We start from the raw sequence: 23281 nt of genomic DNA, 5'->3' as shown, positions 1-23281 counted from the left end.
TTATCATTGATTGTTCCAGCAGGAAATGAGGGGTCATCTTGAGTAATCATTGTCATGGCAGGGATAATTGGCATTTTGGCAGAGTGGGCCACAATACCACCTCTCCTTGTGGATTTTAGGTTGATGTTCAACTCCCCCAGGAGATCTCTCCCTAACAAGTTAACTGGACAATTGGGTATGATTCTGAATGAGTGATCTAACAGGGTGATCCCATGTATGGGGTCAAAAATTGGAAGAGGCGGTGTTTTAAAAGTTTTGGTAAGTATCCCATTTATTCCCATGGAAGGTTCAGCATTCATTATCTCTCCCTTATAATAATCCTCACTCAGACTCGAGCGCGTAGCTCCGGAGTCGAGAAGAAATGGGATTAATTTTCCGTATACATGTAAGGATACAAGCGGTTGTTCCTTATAAGAGTGAGAGACAAGTGGGAATGCTGGGATACCACCTTCTGGGCACCTTCATTTGTTTTGTGATGGTGTCTGCCAAGAGATAGGAAACCTCACATTCTGCTGTGGGAGGTCCCTTTGTGGTTGGCCTGGGGAGGGGCTATGCTGGGCGTGGTCCTGAGTTTCATATGGACATTGATTTCTCCAATGATCCTCAGCCCCACAATTGAAACAACCCGTGTCCCGTCCCCTATTATCCCCTCTTCTTCTCCTAAACCGGCCTCTACCTCGGTTATTAAAACCACCCCTTCTCTTGTACTGTGGGTTTCTGCGGGGAAAGGGATCTTCCTGAAAATGAGTGGCCACCGCCTTGGGTATCTCGAGACATCCAGAAGCATCTTTCTCAGTCAATTTCAATTGAAATTGTTCTCAGGTACAAGTGGGCCATTCAGAAATCATCTGTTTTACAGTTAAGATGACACTGGGTTTTAGATTGGACAGGAAAGTCTGAATCAGTAGACTATGCATGGTGTCTTGCAATGTCAGTCCTGCCTCTTGTGTACATGTCTCATTAAACCTTTTCCAAAAATCTAACACAGTTTCTCCTGACTTTTGCTTGCAGGCTACTGCAGTAGGGAGGGAGGATCTAGATTGGAAAGCTCTTTCCATTTCCTCAGAGATCTCTCTCCACATATTGTTTCTACCATCTTCTGTGTTTAATTGATAATTTGTGGCAGTAGTGCCACCTGCTTCTAAGATGGATATGGTCCTAACATTACCCCAATTCCAAGGGGAAGTTTGTCCCAATATTCCATCGAGGATAAGATGCATATCCTCTTGTGTGTAGTTTCTACCTTTACATGCTTTCTTCAAATAGCTCACAGTAGCCATTGAAGAAACAGTAGGCTTTGGACAGTGTTTGACAATCCTATTTATGTCTTCTATCTCAATGGGTTTCTTCAATAGATTGTCTCCTATTGTCATGAAGGGCATTTGTTGTGTATTGGAATCAATACCATATTGGGCATTATTACGTGTGTGTGATGGACTTAGGATGTCAGTTATACCTAGACCATCAGCCATTCTAAACAGCAGAGAGCCTGAACTAGCGGATTCTTCAACAAGTGAGTCATCTGCTTCAGTAGTTGAAGAAACAGCTATTCCCCCTGTCGCTCCCTGTGTGGTAGAAATTTGAACCACACTCTGGGAGTCTGCGGGAGTTTGAACTGTACTAGGCTGTGTGGCAGAAATATGAACTGCACTAGGTATCTGGTAGGTCTGTGAAAGTGTTGATGCTGGAGGTGCAGTGGGATTCTGGACTGCATAATGTCCAGCTAAAAAATCAATATCCTCTTCAGTAAGAGATGGATAAAGTTTTGTGGGCTGTGGGACAGATGGGACATATGGGGGAGGAAATGGCATGAGAGGGTGTGTGGGTCTGTCTATTTCTGAATCCAATGCATGTATTTTTGTTGCATTTATATTTCTAGCTTTGGCTTTTTGTTTCCCAGTTTGTCTATGAAACCAAAGAGGAGCAAAGTCTATCCAATTTTGTCCTCCCTTGGTCATGTATTTTTGGTCCCACGCAGGATCTCCCTCATACCATGGAAAAGCCTGTTTATCTCCTAAACAGAGACCTTTAACCATGTCCATATGAAAAGTATTATTACTCCCATCACGGGGGAACGGATCAACACTACCCATTAATTCTCTCCAGTCCGCTATTTTATCTACCCAGGGATTAATTAGATAGTAATCTGTCCCACAGATACGGGCTACGTAATCTTTACATGTTTCACCAACATTTGGGGGAGGGAGTTTATCCTTACTTTGACTACTCCCCATGTTTTACACTTGCAAAGGTCTCTGTTACAAATCTGTCCTATAGGCTGTCCCAAGAGACAGGGGTCAACTTCCAAATGACAATTTACTTTATAAAAATGTCTGGACTTAAGGTATTTATTTGGTCTCTCTCTAGTGGTTGACCAAAAGTGGAGATTATAACCTGGATATACAATACTTCTAATAATATCCTAACTCTGACTATCTCCAACCTTTTCAAACAATAAGCCTACAACACAATTTGAACAAGACATTTACATAGGCACCAAACTCGGTGTCACCATGCTTTCACCTTCCCCAGGTCATCAACCAATAAGGTTTAGCTGGAGGGGTGGGGCGTGTTACACTGAAATTGACAATACCTTAAGTGACTTCTGGTCCATACACTTACCACCTGGGCACTTGTGTCACACAAACAAATTATCTTATACTTCTATGCGATAGGAAGAAAAGCAAAGAATTGCAGGACAAAACTGATCAACCCGGACTTTCCCTGGTTTCTTCTGAAAGAAACTCTTTTAGTCCCTTCTCTAAGAGACTTGCACTTCTACAAAGTGCTCTGGTCTTCCCAAAAGACCTGGTGCTTCCAAAAAGCACACTGCGCCTGGCCACTGGCATCTTATGACGCGAGGTCCAGTGCAACAAAGGGCCTGAAATTTTATCACAGCCTTACGGCAAGACAGATTGTTTGGCAAAAAAATGACAAGAAATCTTACTTACCGAAGGGTGATTATTTCATCCCGGACGACGAGCCCCCAGCTGAAAGGAATTTGACTCTCATCCCTCTCAAGACACTGACCCCTGTCAGTCCCAGGCTTGATCAGTGATTGTCCTCAGGCCTGGAGTCTACTCTGAGACACAGGAAACAGACGCAGACACAAGGTGGTATCTCAGAATGAACTGAATTTATTCTTCCATGTTTCAGCTTATATAAGAAACTTCAAACAATGCATAAAATATAGAAGCCAATCAAATATCAGATATGCATAAGCCAATCAAGTGTTACATACGTCAGTCATGGCCAATCATTTGTGATATACGTGATATTTGAACTCAAACACTTATGGAAATTTCTAAATTCTTAAGAAAAAGAAATATGTATATTTTTAATATATCTAAAACCACTAACTTTCAGTTTGATCTGATTAGAAGAACAAAGAGAACTTGGAGTTTAAGAGAAAGAGGAAGTTCTTTGGGTTTCTTGAGAATATGAGACAAAAAGAGGAACCTCTAAGTTTCTTGTAAAAAGTAACATACAACAGAAAGAGGAAGTTAGTTTTTAAGTTCTTTGAAAAACAGAGAATATACAAGTTTTAACAAATATGAAATAATACTTAGCTTAAGCCATCATTAAACAAGATGGCCTTTACTAATTCTTAGCACAAAATGGCGGTGCTTTTAGGCTAAAAAGACTAATTCCTTCACAGTTCACATGTGCTGGAGTTGCGTCATCTTGGCCCAGCCAATCAGGATGGTTGAAGACCCTGAACCCAGCAGAAACCAGGAAAATGTTGCTACAGGAGCTTGCAGCTGGAAGGGTGGTGGGTATTGAAAGGGTTCAGTTGTGCATTAATCAGCAAGATTTTGGTTAGTAATGGGGGAATCTGACAGACTTCAGGCATGCCGAGAATTACTTATGTGGCAATTATGGAGTCTTCTGTTTGGTTATAGGAAACAGGGTTCAGAAATGCTTAAAGCGGAGCTCCACCCAATAGGGGAAGTTCCCCTTTAAGCCTTTGTCCCCCACTCCCCATTAAGGATTGGTACCTTTGGGGAGCGGGTACCGGAATTTGACAGGTACCTGCTCCCACTTCTGCTGCGATCGCCTAGGCCAGGGGTGGGCAACTGTGGCCCTCCAGCTGTTGGTGAACTACAAGTCCCATCATGCCTCTGTCTTTGGGAGTCATTCTTGTAACTGTCAGTTTTGCAATGCCTCATGGGACTTGTAGTTCTACAACAGCTGGAGGGCCACAGTTGCCCACCCCTGGCCTAGGCGATTGGAAGCTGAAGTTGTTCTCCCTCCCTGTAGTCTTCTGGGACATGTGGGCACCTAGCTGTGAAGCCGCAAGCTGTCACAGCCGGGTGCCCACACTGAAGATTAAAGCGCCAGGGAGAGAAGACGACCAGTGAAACCAGCCGGGGTGAGGACACCGCTGGACCGAGGGACAGGTAAGTGGCTGTATTTTAAAAGTCAACAGCTACAGTTTTTGTAGCTGCTGACTTTTATTTATTTTAAGGTGGTTTTGCAGCCACTAGCTCCACCAGGCTTTTTTTTTTTTTTTTACAGCTTACAAACGCCTCTCTACATTATCCTATGTATCCATGCACACAAGACTTTTAGAAGCTTTTAATGGCAGCGGCTTTTAGGAGCTGTAAAAAAAAAAAGCCAGTGCGTCCAGGAGCATCAGCGTTTTGGCAAAAAAACAGTTTGACGGGTGTAAACATGTGTTAATGCTAGGTGCGTTTAGCGATTGAGCGTTAATCCATTTCAATGGCCAGCATAATTTATTATTCTGGCCAATGAAATAAATTATCACCCACCCGCTTGATGCCTGTTAACGTGCCTAAACGCTTGGAAAAGCGTTAGACACTTTTAGAAGCGTTGAGGTGTTTTTTTTTTTTTTTTTTCTGCCAAGAGGAGCAGTGGTTTTAAAACTTCCTGTGTGCATAAGGCCCTAAACCGCATATGAAATAGTTTTTGATTATGTTTTTAGTATATCTTTGTTTTTATATTCAGGGATTTAACATGTATTTTATAGTCCAAACTTTTTGTAGTTATGGCTGTTTGGGAAAAGGCAAAAACCTACATCAGGCCTTAATTGCGGTTTGTGTCCCCACTGGGAAGATTCACTTGTTGGCTACTGTCACCAGAACAGGAAGTAAGGAGAAATCTTCCAATGGGGAAACCTGTCCTGGTGGGATTTGTCAAAGTGTGATTTTAGCTTACTTTGTAGAAATTGTTTCCCATTTCCTGATGTCACCAGGGCAAGAATCAAAAGAAAATCTCACCGGGGCACTGAAAAAATACTAACAGGAGTTTTGTCCCTTCCCTACTCAAAAACTAAAAATGGTTTTCACTGTACATGCCCTTTATAAAAAGAAACAAATGTCCATGTAGAAAATGCCTATGCCTGAACAAGGCAAAACATTTTTAAATATCACCCTGCCAATGCAGGGTAAGGTTGGAATACCCATATGAAGCAGAACTCCAGCCAAAATAACAAGATAAAAATGAATCTTGAGGTAAAAAACAAAACCATCCTTTGCTGCATCATTCACCTTTAGTTCAAAGAATACTCTTGCAGTACTTCTGTCTGTAGCCTGATGGCCAGCATCAGTCAACCCCCTTTCTTTGAGCCCAGGTCACCCTAAACCCACCCCATTCTGTGAAGGAGAAGCAGTACAGTGATTGGCTCATTTCTCTGTCAGTCTGCTTTCTCTTCCTATTAGCATGCTTCTAGTCAGTACATGAACTCCTTGTGCTGCTTTTTCTTCTCATACTCCAGCTGTACTATGCAGTGGCTGTAAGATGCTGATACCTGGTCAAATTCAGGTACTTATACTGCAGGCATGTCCAAAGTCTGGCCCGCGGGCCATTTACGGCCCGGGGGTCGGTTTAATACGGCCCTCCAACAGCCCTCCCTGCTCTGTGTAATGTGGCCCTCCCATCTATGGCAGACAGTCTTCTGCTTGAGAGCAGAGGGCAGTGCGCATGCCTGACTGCGGCGCGTTCTCCCTGGTCTGTGTAAATGCGGCTGTTGCACGGCCCTCCCTTCTGTGGCAGACAGTCTTCTGCTTGAGAGCAGTGCGCATGCGTGACTGCGCCGCGCTGGGAGCCACAGAGGGCGGTGATGTCAGGGCCGGGCTTCCAGCGTGAAGTGTGTTTCTCTTCCCCTCCCGGCTGCCGAGCAGAGACTTCAGCTCCAGCTACCTTTTTAACCCTTCACATTAGTACAGGTAAGTTTTTTTTAAAATTTATTTTCAATACATTGTGAAAACTCAGCTGTCAGTTGATCTTAATGTTATGAAATGAAAAGTATGTTGTTTGCAATTAACTTGGCATAAAATAATTTATTTGCATTTAATTGTAATGGTTCAAAGAATGTTTGGAAAAATGTTCGGCCCTCCACCATGTTCACTTCATCCAATCTGGCCCTCTTTGAAAAAAGTTGGGACACCCCTGTTATACTGCTTGCATGCAAAAAAATAAATTTAATGATGTATTGAAGTATAACTAAAGGCTGAACATTTTTTTTACATTTTTTGTATAGAATGCAGAGGGATTAGAACACTGTCAGGTTTTTACTGCAGTCTCTGTGCTCGATGGGTTCCCTTGTTGAATTCAACTTCTGTCTGTCCTTTTTACAGTCATTGATAAGGGTGAAAGAAAATCACAAATTTTTGGTAGTCATCAGAACAGCAACAGGGGAGAAATCTTCCAGTGGGGACACTAGTTCGAGTGACAAACTTTTTTTGAAGATTTTGACGCTTTCCTCTCCCTTTCTGTTTTGGCTATGGGACAGGAAATGAAGGGAAATCTCCCTAGTGGGTTATTAACACTCCCATTCTCCATCCAGAATAGAAAAAAGTTTTGCCCCTGAAAGCTGTTGATTATGAAGAACGAAGCACTGCTCGTTAACCCATCTGTAGCATTTATGGTGTGTTTTTTTTTTTGATGCGTTGAAGAAACCTCAAGATTACTTGATAAGTGAAAGTGTTGTTTTTCTAGAGGTTAAATGCTGAAAGCAGAAGTGATATAGAGGAAATGATCTGCTTTGAGATGTGATTTGGATGTGCTGTGATAGACGTTTTTGTGAGATGGATTCATATACTTTGATCTCTTTGACACTTGGATTGGTCCAGCTATACTTTGCTGAAACAAAAAATGTGGTCACTGACAATAAGGCCCCTTTCACACAGGCAGGTCTGTCAGTGTTTCAGGAAGGCCTGATCAGATGAACCATGTATTCCTATGGACCAGCAGTTGTAAACAGACTTTTCTTTTTACACCCATCTACCTCCAATCCGATCAGCAAAAGGGGGATCCATTCCCCTCCATCTAGGCAGATCAGATTGGAGGGCAGTCGGGTGTAAATGGGCAGAGGGTTCATTTACACCTGGCTGCCCATAGAGCAGAGTGGGTTGTGTCCGTGTCCACTCTGCATAAACAGAGCGGACAAGGACCTTTCATCCTCCTGCTCTGCTCAGCAGGAGATTAGTGGACAGATCTCCTGCTGAGCAAAGTGGATTTTGCCCTGTGTGAAAGGGGCCTTATGCTCAATGCCTCTGCTCCTGCCTGGCACTGTCAGTATTGCTGGCTAGGGTGATGCTTTTCCCTGCATACAGAAGAAAATGGAGTTGCCACACATCTGCTTTGTACAACTAGGAAGTGTCTGCAGCTGCTCTGTTCCACTTCTGAATGATGCCCCAGCCAAGCAGCTGAAGGCCTGTGTTTAGTAAGTAGCAGGGCAGCCGCACAGTACGGGACCCAGAAGCAAGTGGAGATCACTGATATAACTACAATATGGGTGAGAATGGCTCTTCTTAAGATGAAATGAATTAGATATCACACTTCACAAACATTGTTTGTTATTCTGCAGGAATGGTGGTTGGTTGCTTTGATTCAGTCACTTATGTAATGAAAAAGCAGCTTAAAGGATAAATTCACCTTTTGACTAAAAATAATAAATGCAAGTTTTTTTTGCAGGTAAAAAAAGTGCATTTATTATTTTTGGTTGCAGGAGCCTGTAAAGCATTGCACCAGCCATCAGTAGATCGCTGGTGCAATGCAGATCTGTCAGTATTTCTGTATGGGATATTCGGGCAAGCAGATACACTGACAGGAAGAATTGTTGAACTACCACAGTGCTCCGGTAGTTCATTGAGAACTACAAGCTAACCGCTGTCAAGGGCTGTCGGGACTTGTAGTGCATTTACAGAACTTCTCCCCGTACTAATGTCACAGGGAAGGGGGGGCAACTGGCAGCAGCTGCAGCATTGGTACGTGTTACATGTTCCACTCTAAGGCTTCATTCACACCTGAGCTCAGAGATTTACTGGCGTTTGAGAGTTTTTGAGCATTTTTAGACGTGTATTACAAGCTTTTGTAGAAGCGTATTGTGAACTTATTACAACTTCAGGTGTTTTTGTTTAGCCAATAGAGGGCACTAAGAGGAGGCGAGGGGGCAAATTAGGGGTGGAGAGCTACTGTTTGAGCAGAAAACCCGCAACAAAACACTCGTAAAACGCTCAAGTCACACTTTTTCAGGCATTTCTATTAAGTCTATGGGGCCAAAAACACTCGGAATCTGCCAAAAAGAAGCTCATGTACTTTTTTGAGCAACAGGCATTTTGCTTTACGTGACAGAATATTTGAACAGGGGCCATTGAAATGAATGGGATTTGGCTTGTTGAGATTTTTAGAGCTACAAGTAGAAAATTGGTCAGGTGGAACTTGTAACATGTTCCCAAAGGTGAACATATCCTCTAAAATAGCAGTAGGCTATGAGAGAACAATGCTTTGAATAGGTGACATCAGTATGGAAAGTGGATGAGATTTGCATCATTTTATCTAGTCTAAGATGTTGCACTTGGCTTGTACAAATGTCTCTAGAGTTACTAAGCGGTGCAAAGGAAATTCCAAGTAGGATCTAAATTGAATGGGATGTATAAGTAGAACCTCATACTACATAGCTGTGTGTATAAAATCTGAACAGTCTTTAAACACCTAAATTGTAACACCCTATTCTGCTTTGTATCCTAGATAGTTCTTCACACTGCCTAGTTATATATCTACATCTAAAAGTGATTGTGTAATTAGATTGTTACAGGTGTCTCTTTTTTTTTCTTGAAATTCCTATGTATTGCTTTTGACTATGAGCTCATTGCATGGGTTCAGGTAGGCCCTGCATAGTAGTAGTAATAATGACGATTGTACAGAGGTTGTGCATTCAGATTGTAAAGTGTGTTGCCATTTTTTGTGTGTTGTATCAGTGTTGAGAAGACAGTTGCTCTCTTTTTGTCACTGTGCCAAAAATGTAGAGGCCAATCTGCTGACAGCCTAAAGATTTACTGCCGCTTGGTGGCCTCTGGGTTTCTGCAAAATGGCAGCCTCCGGTAAGAAGAAACCAGAACAATGCTGGAGACAATTTACATCATGCACTAATTTTGAAAGCGTAATTATTAGTGTGGAATTTGTGTTTCTTGTTAAAGAACATTTTTTTTTTTCCATCAAGTTTTTATGGGTAAAGTTCCACTTTAATAGCAAAATCTGCATTGAGAGATCTGAAAGCTGTCACTAGCTGTAATGCCTACCATTGGCTTCTGTACCTAAATCTGATCTAGACCAAGTGTTCAGATCATGAATTCTGAATTTAAAGTGGTTCTAAAGTTAAAACATATTTTTAACCCTAATGCATCCCCTGCATTAAGTAGAAAATTGTCCCAGTAGCTGTATTGCCCCCCCCCCCCCACCCCACCAACCGCATATACTTATTAAATCCAGAGCTGTGCCTGTCCCCTTGTATTCACAGGGCACAGAGGCAGCAGAGGGAGCCATTGGTGGCTCCTGCTGCTGTCAATCAAATACTGCGATCGGGGGGGGGGCAAGCCGTGCTCTGTGTGTCTATGGAAACACACACTTCCTGGCTCAGGAGCAAGCCTGCATGTTATCCTTTAGAGCCACTTTATGCTGCATAGCTGTACAGGTACATTGAAACTGGAGACGTCCAAGTACCTATAATTGTTAGGCTATTGATGGCAGGTATGTGCAAAGTAATAAGTACTCTGATTCATGATGGACTGTATTCGGTCTACAAGTGAGTAATAGGAAAAGGAGTGATCACCTGGAAGGAAGAAGCTGTAGTACTAAGGAGGCATTGTTTATAGCCTTGGTGCAAATACAATCAATTATTAGTTTACACCACACTTTAAAATGTCCTATATTGGTGTTTTGTGATATCCACTGCAACATATTGGAAGCAGAGACCCTGAATATTAGTAACCTGAACACTTGAAAAGTGTATGGCAGAGGTCTCAACTGAGGCCTGGGGGCCAGATGTGGCCCTTTGCTTGCCCCTGTTTGGCCCTTGGGGTACTATTCCACCAAGTGATACCAATGATAGAGCACCATTCCCCCTATTGACACCATCAATGGGGCACTATTTATCTCATTGAGATCAACAATTAAAACCAGTGATGGGACACTGATGCCAAAGCATTTTCTGCTCCCACTGGCCACAGACCAGCCACCCTAAAGCTTGAAGGACAGTAAACTGGCCCTTTGCTGGGATAGTTTGGAGACCCGTAGTCTATGGTAACTGGTTGGTGGTGGTCTCAGTTTGGGACTGGTAATGGAGGCTTGTAAGGCTGGCCTTCGAGTAGAAGAAAATAGTTTGAAAATTAGTTTGCTTTTTTGGTCCATTTTTGTTGTCAATCGATAACAGAATAAATGCCTGTGGTCATGCGTACTGAGATGTATCGTGTTATTCTCGATGGATTCCGCTACTCACACTTTTGAAAATGGTTTGCTCATACAAAATAAATTCCATCACGACTTTTTTTTTTTTTGTTATAAATCTTTGCTTTTAGAGAATCAATATGAGCCCACTAACATTTAGAAATTTCGAACGATTTTCTGCTCATCTATGGCCAGCTTACGACGATGTAGGATTGATGTACTAAAGGTAAAGGCTGTTCAATGCGCAAACTGATGTTCGCTAAGCTTAGTAAATAAAGTGAGGCTGTCGTTACTTGGAATACGTTTCTTGCACATATCTAATGATTAAGACAAACACAGCTCTAGGCTAGTCATGTACCTGTAGGTTTCTCTCATTCTTCACTGTAGCCTGAAGGAGAGAGATCAATCAGTTCCCCCTTCCATGCAAAATGGCGCAGATTGAGAAATCTGCTGTGCCAGCTATTGTATTCAGACCTGCGGCTGTCTGAATATTCCAGACTGTGACTGTGTCCAGCAGTTTTCCACCTGGCTCATTTGATTTTTCATTCAACTTTTGTGGCCACTACTCAAAATTTGGTGGATTTAGCAGGAATTGGTTGAAATTTGAGCTGTGTATGGCTAGCTTTGCAGTATTTACCAGGCCCAGTAAGTCTTCTGTTTTCAAAGTGAACCATCTCTATTTCTCTAGCTTGCATGAGTATCTGGATTGCTATATTGGTTGCAACCAGTTTTTGTTTTCAGATACAGGCAGTCCCGGGGTTTTGAACAAGATGCGGTCTGTAGGTTGGTTCTTGAGTTGAATTTGTATGTAAGTTGGAACAGGTAAATTTTATTTAAGTGTAGCTCCAGCCAAAAAAAAATATTTTTAAGTTTTCTGGATGGTATAGGGAAGGGTAACACCCCTGTAAAGTTTGTTTTGCTGTCTGTGCCCTCACTTTCTGTCCCTGTGACAATTTAATTTTTACATTTTGGGTTCTTATAGAAGCAAGGATTGGTGATAAACCTTCAGTGGAGACACCTTTTTGCCACGATACGCCCCTTGAGGGTTACGGACTGATGTGAATGTACAATATATATGCAAAGCGCTGCGTAAATTGACGGCGGTATATAAGTACCTGAAATAAATAAATCTTATAGGAGTGAATTTCTCTTCCTAGGAGTAGATTTCCTCTTATTTCTTCGTTCTTGTTGGTAAGTACGAGTCGTTCGTAACTTGAATTTTCGTAACGTGGGACTGTCTCTAGGCCATCTACTAGATGTTTTGCACTTATTCCTGCACAGTTCTGGTGTACAGTGATGATTACTGTTGACTGCGCTCAACTGATTTTTTTCTTTTAGTGGTAAGAGAAGGGTTAAAAGCTGATAGCCTTGTAGAACAACTTGGGATTTGCGTATGCAGACACCACCTCTGTTTACACATCTTTTTGTACAGTTTATGTGAATCAGACTTTGATAGCAGACAGATGGCTCTCAGTTAAATATCACCTGGAACGTTGTGTCCAGAGCAGCGAGGCCTGATGCCTTGTATAGAGTTACACAATGCAATTTGTGACTGCTGCATTAAATCATTCTTTGTTCTCAATTGCGTATAGCAAGCTGGAAGTATACAGGACAGTGACTTTGGTGTCCTAGTCTAGTAAAGAAAAGGACTCTTTAAAAATATTCACATTTTCTTTCACAGGCTATCGAACTTAAAGTGATTTTAAAGGTTGTATTTTTTTTTTTTTTTCTTAAATAAAAAACATACTTATCTGATCTGTGCAATGGTTTTACACAGAGCAACTCTGATCCTCTTCTTTTTGGGTCTACTAGCAGCCCTGTCTCCTTCTCCCTGCCGAGTGCCCTCATAGCAAGTCCCTTGCTATGGAGGCACTCAAGCAGGCTCGCTCCTGTTAGTGTCCATTCACACTCAAAGCATGGCTTTGCCTTGCCCCCCCCTTCTCATTGGCTCACTGGCTGTAATTGCCAATGAGGAGGGAGAGTCCTTGGACAGCCAATGCTCTCATGCATATCGCTGTACCGGGAATACATTTAGTTATCAAGAGGAAACGTCAATGGTTCTGTGTGAGCCAGTGAGGGGGGAGAGACCCTGGAGAGCCACTAACCTCATGCACATTACTAGATCAAAGATGGGGCTCAGGTGAGTATGGGGTCTGGGGGGCGGGGGATGGGTTGAAGCTGCACCCAGAAATATTTTTACCTTAATGCATTAAGGTAAATAAAAAACTTATGCTTTTAGAACCACTTTTTACAGCTTCTAAATTCCGGAACAAAAATGTAATGACTATCTCTTGCAGCCGGGCTGCACCTGCAGTGCAAGGGGTAAATGCTCATTTAAATCTAGGGCAGGGGTCTCCAAATTGCACCCCATTGCTAGCCTTTATCTGGCCCATGGGGCACTATTCCTCCCAATGATATGGGGCACTATTCCTCCCAATGATATGGGGCACTATTCCTCCCAATGATATGGGGCACTGTTCCTCCCAATGATATGGGGCACTATTCCTCCCAATGATATGGGGCACTATTCCTCGCAATGATATGGGGCACTGTTCCTCGCAATGATATGGGGCACTGTTCCTCGCAATGATATGGGGCACTGTTCCTCGCAATGATATGGGGCACTGTTCCTCGCAATGATATGGGGCACTGTTCCTCGCAATGATATGGGGCACTGTTCCTCGCAATGATATGGGGCACTGTTCCTCGCAATGATATGGGGCACTGTTCCTCGCAATGATATGGGGCACTGTTCCTCGCAATGATATGGGGCACTGTTCCTCGCAATGATATGGGGCACTGTTCCTTCCACTGATACCAATGATGGGGCACTATTCCTTCCACTGATACCAATGATGGGGCGCTACTCCTACTGACCACCAACCCTGAGGCCATGTTTATTCTCACTGATGCTGGTCCCGGGATCTTTTTTATTTTTTTTACCCCAGCTGGCTACAATCTGGCCCACCTAAAGTCTGAAGGACCATGAACTGGCCCTTTTGTTTCAAAAGTTTGGAGATCCTCTGCTTCCCTTGCAGCCAGCACTATCCTCTGCTCCCCTACATTCTCCTAAAATTTTGATTGTTCAGATTAACTCCTTCCCGCCTGGCCTATTGCAATATGACAGCCGAGTGGGAACCCTATTATCCTGGAAGGACATCATGGCTTCCTCCCAGGATTGCGCCTCGTGCAGGATCGCAACAAAAACTACTAAATGAATTGTTTCATTCAGTAAAGATGCTTGCTTATACCAATGAAATTCGTTGGTATAAGCATTCATAATGTGTAACCAAAAAAAAAAGTCTTTATGACTTGCCCATAGTAGTACAATGTTACTTTGGTAACATTGTATTGCTCTGGTCAAAGGAGTGGAAAAAAAAATAATTACAAAAAATGCAATACAAAATTTTAATTTTTTTTTTTTAGTTTTTAATAAACTGTCACCAGTCAGTGTCTCTGATCACCACTGCACCAGTTATATGATGATGCTTTACTGCATTGGTGACAGTAGGGGAGGAAAAAACAAATTGAGAATATTTTTTTTTTTCTTTTCTTTATTTTCCACAAAGTTATGACAAAAAATTACCATTTCAAAAAACTCACCATGCATCTTACTAAATACCTCAGACTGTCTACATTCCGAAAAGCGGTCATTTTGGGGGAATTTGTACTGTTCTGGTGCTTTTGGGCCTCAGGAAATGAGATCAGCTGTCAGTACTTCAGGATTTATCAATTTTTAGATGTATACCATAGTTTGTATACAAACTAATAAACACTGATTTGGGTTATTTTCACCAAAGACCTGTAGCAAAATACATTTGGCTTAAATTTGTGTAGAAATATTATTTACCGTATTTTCCGGCGTATAAGACGACTTTTTAACCCCTGAAAATCTTCTGAAAAGTCGGGGGTCGTCTTATACGCCGGTGCGAGCCGGTGTCAGGTCGGCACTTTTTCGAGGGGCGGCGACGCGCCGCCCCCCCTCCTCCTCCAATGGACACTAAGTACAGGGGTGGGCAGAGGGGCTGCTGTCTCTTACCTGGCTTCGGTCCCACGACGATCCGGTCCAGGAAGCGCGGCTGCTCCTTCTTTCAGTTCGGCCGCTCGATGATCACGCGGCCGCTCGGCTCCGCCTCCTCATCGGTGATTGGGCGCCAGCACTGGAAAGGCACACAGGCGACCAATCACCGGCGAGGAGGCGGAGCCGAGCGACCCTGCGAAAATCGAGCGGCCGAACTGGAAGAAGGAGCAGCCGCTCCTCTCCCCCACTGACACCAACGATGAAGCACTGTTCCTCCCCCACTGACACCAACGATGGGGCACTGTTCCTCCCCCACTGACACCACCGATGAGGCACTGTTCCTCCCCCACTGATACCAATGATGGGGCACTATTCCTCCTCCCCACTGACACCAATGATGGGGCACTATTCCTCCTCCCCACTGACACCAATGATGGGGCACTATTCCTCCTCCCCACTGACACCATTGATGGGGCACTATTCTCCCCACTGACACCAATGATGGGGCACTATTCCTCCCACTGATACCAATGATGGGGCACTATTCTCCCCCTGATACCAATGATGGGGCACTACTTCTCCCCACTGACACCAACGATGGGGCACTATTCCTCCTCCCCACTGACACCAATGATGGGGCACTATTCTCCCCACTGACGCCAATGATGGGGCACTATTCTCCCCACTGACGCCAATGATGGGGCAGTATTCTCCCCACTGACGCCAATGATGGGGCGCAATTCCTCCCACTGACACCAATGATGGGGAGCAATTCCTGCCACTGATACCAATGATGGGGTGCTATTCCTCCCACTGACACCAATGATGGGGTGCTATTCCTCCCACTGACACCAATGATGGGGTGCTATTCCTCCCACTGACACCAATGATGGGGTGCTATTCCTCCCACTGACACCAATGATGGGGTGCTATTCCTCCCACTGACACCAATGATGGGGTGCTATTCCTCCCACTGATACCAATGATGGGGTGCTATTCCTCCCACTGATACCAATGATGGGGTGCTATTCCTCCCACGGATACCAATGATGGGCCGCTATTCCTCCCACTGACACCAATGATGGGGTGCTATTCCTCCCACTGACACCAATGATGGGGTGCTATTCCTCCCACTGACACCAATGATGGGGTGCTATTCCTCCCACTGACACCAATGATGGGGTGCTATTCCTCCCACTGACACCAATGATGGGGTGCTATTCCTCCCACTGACACCAATGATGGGGTGCTATTCCTCCCACTGACACCAATGATGGGGTGCTATTCCTCCCACTGACACCAATGATGGGGTGCTATTCCTCCCACTGACACCAATGATGGGGTGCTATTCCTCCCACTGACACCAATGATGGGGTGCTATTCCTCCCACTGACACCAATGATGGGGTGCTATTCCTCCCACTGACACCAATGATGGGGCGCTATTCCTCCCACTGACACCAATGATGGGGCGCTATTCCTCCCACTGACACCAATGATGGAGCGCTATTCCTCCCACTGACACCAATGATGGAGCACTATTCCTCCCACTGACACCAATGATGGAGCACTATTCCTCCCACTGACACCAATGATGGGACACTATTCCTCCCACTGACACCAATGATGGGACACTATTCCTCCCACTGACACCAATGATGGGGCACTATTCCTCCCACTGACTAATGATGGGGCACTATTCCTCACACACTGACAATAATGATGGGGCACCATCATTGGTGTCAGTGGGAGGAATAGTGCCCCATCATTGATATGTAACAGTATAAAAACGGCTTGATAGAACACAGTAGAGTATTCAGTGTGACTTCTGAACTGTGCTGGCGGCAGAGGTAAGTGATAATATACAGGTTTGCTGTATGATGGTAAAGGAAGCCCAAATGGACAACATGGAGGTGGTGAGTTGTCAACGCTACTATATGACCACTGCAGAATAGCAATTTGCTCCAGCTGAATGATATGGGTGCCAGGGGTAATGCAAATGGACAGCCGGCCTCTGGTCTTGGTGGAATCTGCGCATTGGAAATTACCTCAGATGGAAACTCAGTCAAGCAAGGCTTAGTGTGTAGAGTCAGCTGGGATCATGGTGGCAGCCATGACGACGTGTTTCACATGATTGTGCTTTGTCAAAGTCGATAGGGAACTGGAAGATTTTTAAAGACCATCACCCTAAGGGGAAGGATGGACTCACAGGGGTAAGCTAAGAAATCTTAAAGGAACATGCAGAAAATCTATTATCTCTGCCACACATAGCATTTCCCTGTAGTCCTAAATGCACAAGTACAAACATATAAATAAAAAATTATATAAATATATGTATGTATACATAAACATAAGCAAAAATGGATAAAAACTGCATTAATGAAAAGAGCAGCTGATAAAGTATAATAATAGGCTATCAAAACATAATAAAGAATAATAAAAATCAAAATTCGAAAATTACATATATAATTTCATACGCCACATTTTTAATATCGATGTGGAAACCTACAATATATATCATATTAAAGCACACTATGTACTTCTGGATCCTCATGGAGTCCATCAGGTACTACGGAACTCAATTTAAAGATCCAGAACGCTGGATTTCATCAGCTGTGAGAGATCTATTGTTAATGCATTCAATAGCCGTAATCTCCATAACCCTAAAATATTTGTTATGGCAATGGAAGAAATGGTGGGGGGACACTGTTTATCATAGCCTTGTGTGATGAGTCGGTGATGTTCACTCATTTGTTTTGTGTGCGTTTTGTACGCCCTACTTGCAACAATTTACAAGGACAATGCAGCACATAGATAACATATTCAGATGAACTGTTTAATAACATATTCATTCCCCCTTCCATCTTAAATGCTAGGTCGTCCATGATGAATGGACTGACAGGTTAAACAATCTTTTTTTTTTGGCATTGTTAGATGCCTACTCTATTATCAAAATAGAGATGAATATCCAAAGATGTGTTTTGTTGGTATATGATGTCAGTTTGCTTGGTGCTAAAATATTTTTCAATGTACAAGCTCACTTAAAAGTTACTGTAGGGGCTACTGGTAATAATGGGTCTAACTTTGGATGAAGTTGTGACACATTCTAATGTTTACGAATAATACCAGAAATGGCCCTATATTCATTGTTGAAACCAGTGGTAAACCTAACTGAATTGGAATTACTAGCTTGTGACCTCTTTACTTTTGGAGTAGCAGATGGGTGTTTATGTTGTGCTTCTAAAATTAGATTGTCAGGACAACCTTTTTCTCTAAAATTCTCCATGAATTTGGTTACATTTGGACATTTAGTTGGTCTAGCACCATCTTTTATGGCCCTGACCCATAGCGCTCATCCCCATTGTTTCCTTTATCAGATAATTCGTTTTCATGTGTAGTAGTTTGTGACAGAGCTTAGGTAAAAGTGGCTCCAGGCAATGGCCATTTATTGATACACACACATTGAACAATTGGCTAAATCCCTCTGCTACTGGTTTACCATTCGTACTCATTTGGTCAGCTCCCTACTCGCTGGACATAGTGGATCAGCATCATCACCAATGACAAGGATGGAGAGCTGACACTGGAAGCTGGGTTGCTGAACTAGGACAATTGCTTAATATGCTCCTTCTGTCAACTGCCTGGTTGTAAAATTTGGAAATCACAAAACAAAAAAGTCCATAGGCAGATCAATTTTCCTACAATTTTTATGGTTTGTATGGGCCTTAAGGGGGGTGGGATTTGTGGATGGTAAATGGTACTGTTTCAGGTTACACCCTAAACTATAGGATCTTTAGAGTCTTATTGTCATTTGTTTATATCATAAACTGAATTTAAAATCTGCTGTACTCCCCTTCAGCAAAGGCTTCCTCAAGCTCCCTGCCTTATGCTGTTGACATTGCCAGGTTTTTTTTTTCTCCTGGTTCAAGATGGTCTTCAGCCAGCCTGGGATAAAGTAACTCCCACACAGTAGTTTTTTTATCCCAGCACCAAAGCATGTTGTGCATGTGAGATTCATATGTAGTGCCGATGTAGTGAACGAGGAGCTGGGAGGCCGAGAAGTCACTTGGTTTAACTTTCAGCAATTTAATTTTTATTACATTTTTCAGTATAGTTTACTTAAAAACATTTTATGTGCAGTTAGTGTATTTTGCTCATTAGATATGCAGACACTGCTTCTTGTTATGGGGTAGACTGTTGTACATTTGCTGAACTTCTACAGAGTTTCAAATAGCCTGGCACAGTCTTTTATTTACGGCAAGAAAATTACAATTTTTTGGCCACACTATAGAGAAGCTTTACTTCAATGTATGTCTCATGAGCAAGTAGTGTCAACAGTACTGTACTTTTGTACCCTCTTGTACTGTTTACCTTTATTATTTGGCTGAAACTAATAAATAGTCATTGCGAAACCTATTTTTGATTGCTTCAAAGGAAATGCATTTGTTTGTCTTTAACAGTAAACCATAGTACACTGAAGATTTAAGAGTGGATTAAAGTGTATTTTGTTATTCTGTAATAATCCTGCATGTTTTTTGAACATGCAATAAAATGAGTTTTCAAAGAACTGTACCTAAACCATATTTTTTTGTGGATTTGACCTAACATGGGTCTTCATTGCTTTGTAGGAAAGATGAGGGCATTTCTTCCCCCAACTCTTTGTACAGTCACTATAGACTGTGACTTGGCCCCTTTAGGGCCCATGCACACTGGGTTTAAAAAAACGCTGCTTCTACAGGAGTTTTGTTTTTTTTTTAGTTTTAATTTTTTTTTTCAACCTGTAGAAGCAGCTCAATGTTATCCTGTGTGTCCATGAACATTAGGATATTTTAAATGCAGGGAAAAAAATTCTACTGGTTTGTGTTTTTGATTTGAATTTTCTGAAACAAAATGCTAAACACTTCTAAATGTGTGCAAAACTATCTATGTGAGGGTTTTTTTTGTACTTTTTTTTTTTTAATGCTAAGGGAACTGGAATTTTTTTTTTAAGCCCAGTGTTTGGAGCCTTACAGATGAGCTGTATGTTCACTACATCCTTCAATAGGTTATTCTGTAATTTAAAGAGAGTTGGCAGGCAAGTAAAAACTAAAAACCTAAGTTTGTCACTGCTTTTGGTGTAGGTTGGGGGGGGGGGGTCTTCTGTCAAGGTTTCCTACAGCAGAGTTTTTAGTGGGGTTCCTGTGATCTCAGGGCCATTTAATGAAGGAGAACTTGGGATCTATAAGGTATGGCAGATGCGCATGTGTGTGTGAGATAGAGGAGGGGGTGAGGGAACATGTGGTAGAGGGAGGTGGCAGGGCAAGTCAAGGAAAGAGGAGGAGAAAGCAAGGGAAAAAGGGTTAAAAAAAAAAAAAAAAAGTGGGGGGAAAGTGGTGATGCAGGTCAGGAAGAAGTGAAGACATGAGTAGTGTACAAGGGCCAGGAGCTCAGATCAAATGAAGTTCAAAAATGTATAAAGGGTTGTCAGAGGCAGTGGAAACATACAGTGGGGATCGAAAGTTTGGGCACCCCAGCTAAAAAGTTGTATTAATGTGCATAAAGAAGTCACGGAAAGATGGAAAAAATCTCCAAAAAGCATCAAATTACAGATTAGACATTCTTATAATATGTCAACAAAAGTTAGATTTTATTTCCATCATTTACACTTTCAAAATAACAGAAAACAAAAAAATGGCGTCTGCAAAAGTTTGGGCACCCTGCAGAGTTAATATCTTGTACTGCCCCCTTTGGCAAGTATCACAGCTTGTAAACGCTTTTTGTAGCCAGCCAAGAGTCTTTCAATTCTTGTTTGAGGTATCTTTGCCCATTCTTCCTTACAAAAGTCTTCCAGTTCTTTGAGATTTCTGGGCTGTCTGTCACGAACTGCTCTTTTAAGGTCTATCCATAGATTTTCAATTATGTTGAGGTCAGGAGATTATGAAGGCCATGGCAAAACCTTCAGTTTACGCCTCTTGATGTAATCCCCCGTGGATTTCGAGGTGTGTTTAGGATCATTATCCATTTGTAGAAGCCATCCTCTCTTTAACTTCAGCTTTTTCACAGATGGCATCAAGTTACCATCCAAAATTTGCTGAAATATTATTGAATCCATTTTTCCTTCTACTCGTGAGATGTTCCCTGTGCCACTGGCTGCAACACAACCCCAAAGCATGATTGATCCAACTCCATGCTTAACAGTTGGACAGAGGTTCTTTTCATTAAATTCTGTGCCCCTTCTTCTCCAAACGTACCTTTGCTCATTCCGGCCAAAAAGTTCAATTTTAACCTCATCGGTCCACAGAACTTGTTTCCAAAATGCATCAGGCTTGTCTATATGTTCATTTGCAAAGTTCAAACGATGATTTTTGTGGTGAGGACGTAGAAGAAGTTTTCTTCTGATGACTCTTCCATGAAGACCATATTTGTACAAGTATCTCTTTATAGTGGAATAGTGTACCACAACTCCAGTGTCTGCCAGATCTTTCTGGAGGGATCGTGCAGTCAAACGTGGGTTTTGAATTGTTTTTCTCACAATCCTGCGAGCTGTTCTGTCTGATATTTTTCTTGGTCTTCCAGATCTTGCTTTAACTTCCACTGTTCCTGATGACTGCCATTTCTTAATTACATTCCGAACAGAGGATATTGACATCTGAAAACGCTTTGCTATCTTCTTATAGCCTTCTCCAGCTTTGTGAGCGTCAACTATTTTCAGTTTCAGTTTTCTAGACAACTGCTTCGAAGAACCCATGGTGCTGATTGTTGGGGCAAGGTCAGATGAGTCTGGGCATTTAAAACCTTTGAGATTGACATCACCTGGTCTTCCCAGACGATGATTGAGAACATCAAAACTGGCAGGTCTCAGCTTTGCCAAGGGGGCAGTGCATGCTATAAATTCTGCAGGGTGCCCAAACTTTTGCAGACGCCATTTTTTTCGTTTTCTGTTATTTTGAAAGTGTAAATGATGGAAATAAAATCTAACTTTTGTTAACATATTATAAGAATGTCTAATCTGTAATTTGATGCCTTTTGGAGATTTTTCCATCTTTCCTTGGCTTCTTTATGCACATTAGTACAAATTTTTAGCTGGGGTGCCCAAACTTTCGATCCCCACTGTAGTTCATTACTCAGAGATCCCATGTTTCATGGAAATTGAGCAGTTTGTCCTATAACTTAGGCAGGACATACACGATTGTTTGTTTTTCTATGTTTTTATTTTATTTAACCAGCATGTTGAAAATAAAAAATGCGCTGATTCCCCCAGTCTCACATTCAACGTGGATGAGGGAATCCTTCCCACTGTGCAACTGCATCCTTCCCTACAAACAGAGTACAATGATCAGTGTTGCCATCTATAGCTGAGGGCACTGATCATTTGGGAAAAACCCAACAGGCTGCTTGTACACAAATCGATTGATAGATAGACTTGTGTACATGTGGAAAGCCCATACATAGATCGAAATTTGGCTGGTCCCTGCTCAACCAGTGGATTTTCGATCCAAGTACAGTATGGCCAGCTTAAGCCTCTTATCACCTAAAACCCTGAAATCCATTTTTCGTTGATTTCTCTATTTAGTTAAATTTTGCAGCATTTTTATTATACATACCCCCCCTTCCCACACGGTCCCAATCTACTGCTTTTTAATGTCCAGTTCAAATACATACTACTTGAATGTAGATATTGGCATTGAGCTGTGCATCTTGCCTGAGTACCAGCACTCTATCTGTACACCCTCATCAACCTGTTATCCTGCTGTAATACAGATTAATTAATTAAATTAATTAATTAGAGTAAAAGAAGACATGATGGAATGGCCGCTGCAAAGTTTGAGGGTTACTTAAGCCGTTCCTTGAGAATTGGGCAAAATGAACATTGGCAGTGCCCCCCCCCTTCCCCATCCATCACCACACATTCACTGCATGGGTTAAATGTTCATTAATACTAGGGGGTAATGAAGAGGAAGTATTTGCCTTAACCCCCCTCCCTTCCCTTGCACACCCCTCTCTTCCCCGAAGCTCTGATTTGTAGGTAGTCCTCGGCATAATCGGGCCGCCCACTGCAAGGATACATTTTTGCCTAATTTCTGTAGTTTAGCTTTGCAGGGGTTAGACAAAAAAATGGAAACTCTACATGATTTGCAGGTGTGAAAGTGACATGTTTTACATTGAAAGCAGAAGTGATGTAATACTGTTTTGCGCCACTGTGTAATGAGACACCTAGCTAACAGGTGGGAAGCTACACTTTCATCATTCACTGCTAGAAATATGGAGTGTAATGTTTGGGGGTTGTTTAGCTCAGGGTAGTGCTCCCCAATGAGTAGTGTCCACATCACAAATTGTCATTTAAGGGCTTGTTGGTCCACTTTTATTAAAGAAAACAAAATGTCCAGCAGCACAAACCATTGCCCACGCAGGGGTTACCAGCAACAACACAGAATAACATCAGCAGATTCAGCCTCCTGGCCTTGTTACACAGCATCCCTGTGTTGCTGTATGAATGCTGTACCTCTGTCGGCTCTTTCCCTCAGGCTTGGGCCCTCTGTCTGTTCCATCACAGACTGCACCATGCAGACATGCATACACTTGTGGCTCCTCG

The 23281-nt window shown here is 42.6% G+C and overlaps 1 protein-coding gene across 2 annotated transcripts in view; it reads left to right on the top strand.

Annotated features, from left to right (window-relative positions):
- Window positions 1-23281, top strand: part of KLHDC10 (kelch domain containing 10) — an 83002-nt gene that overhangs the window by 10773 nt on the left and 48948 nt on the right. The gene's annotated exons all lie outside the window — the stretch shown is intronic.

Source organism: Staurois parvus, unplaced genomic scaffold (assembly GCF_062004578.1).
Source record: "Staurois parvus isolate SC_StPar_1 unplaced genomic scaffold, SC_StPar_1.0 ptg000175l, whole genome shotgun sequence".
NCBI classification, from domain to species: domain Eukaryota; kingdom Metazoa; phylum Chordata; class Amphibia; order Anura; family Ranidae; genus Staurois; species Staurois parvus.
Note: the sequence above shows the minus strand (reverse complement) of the source record. Positions and strands in the feature narration are given on the sequence as shown.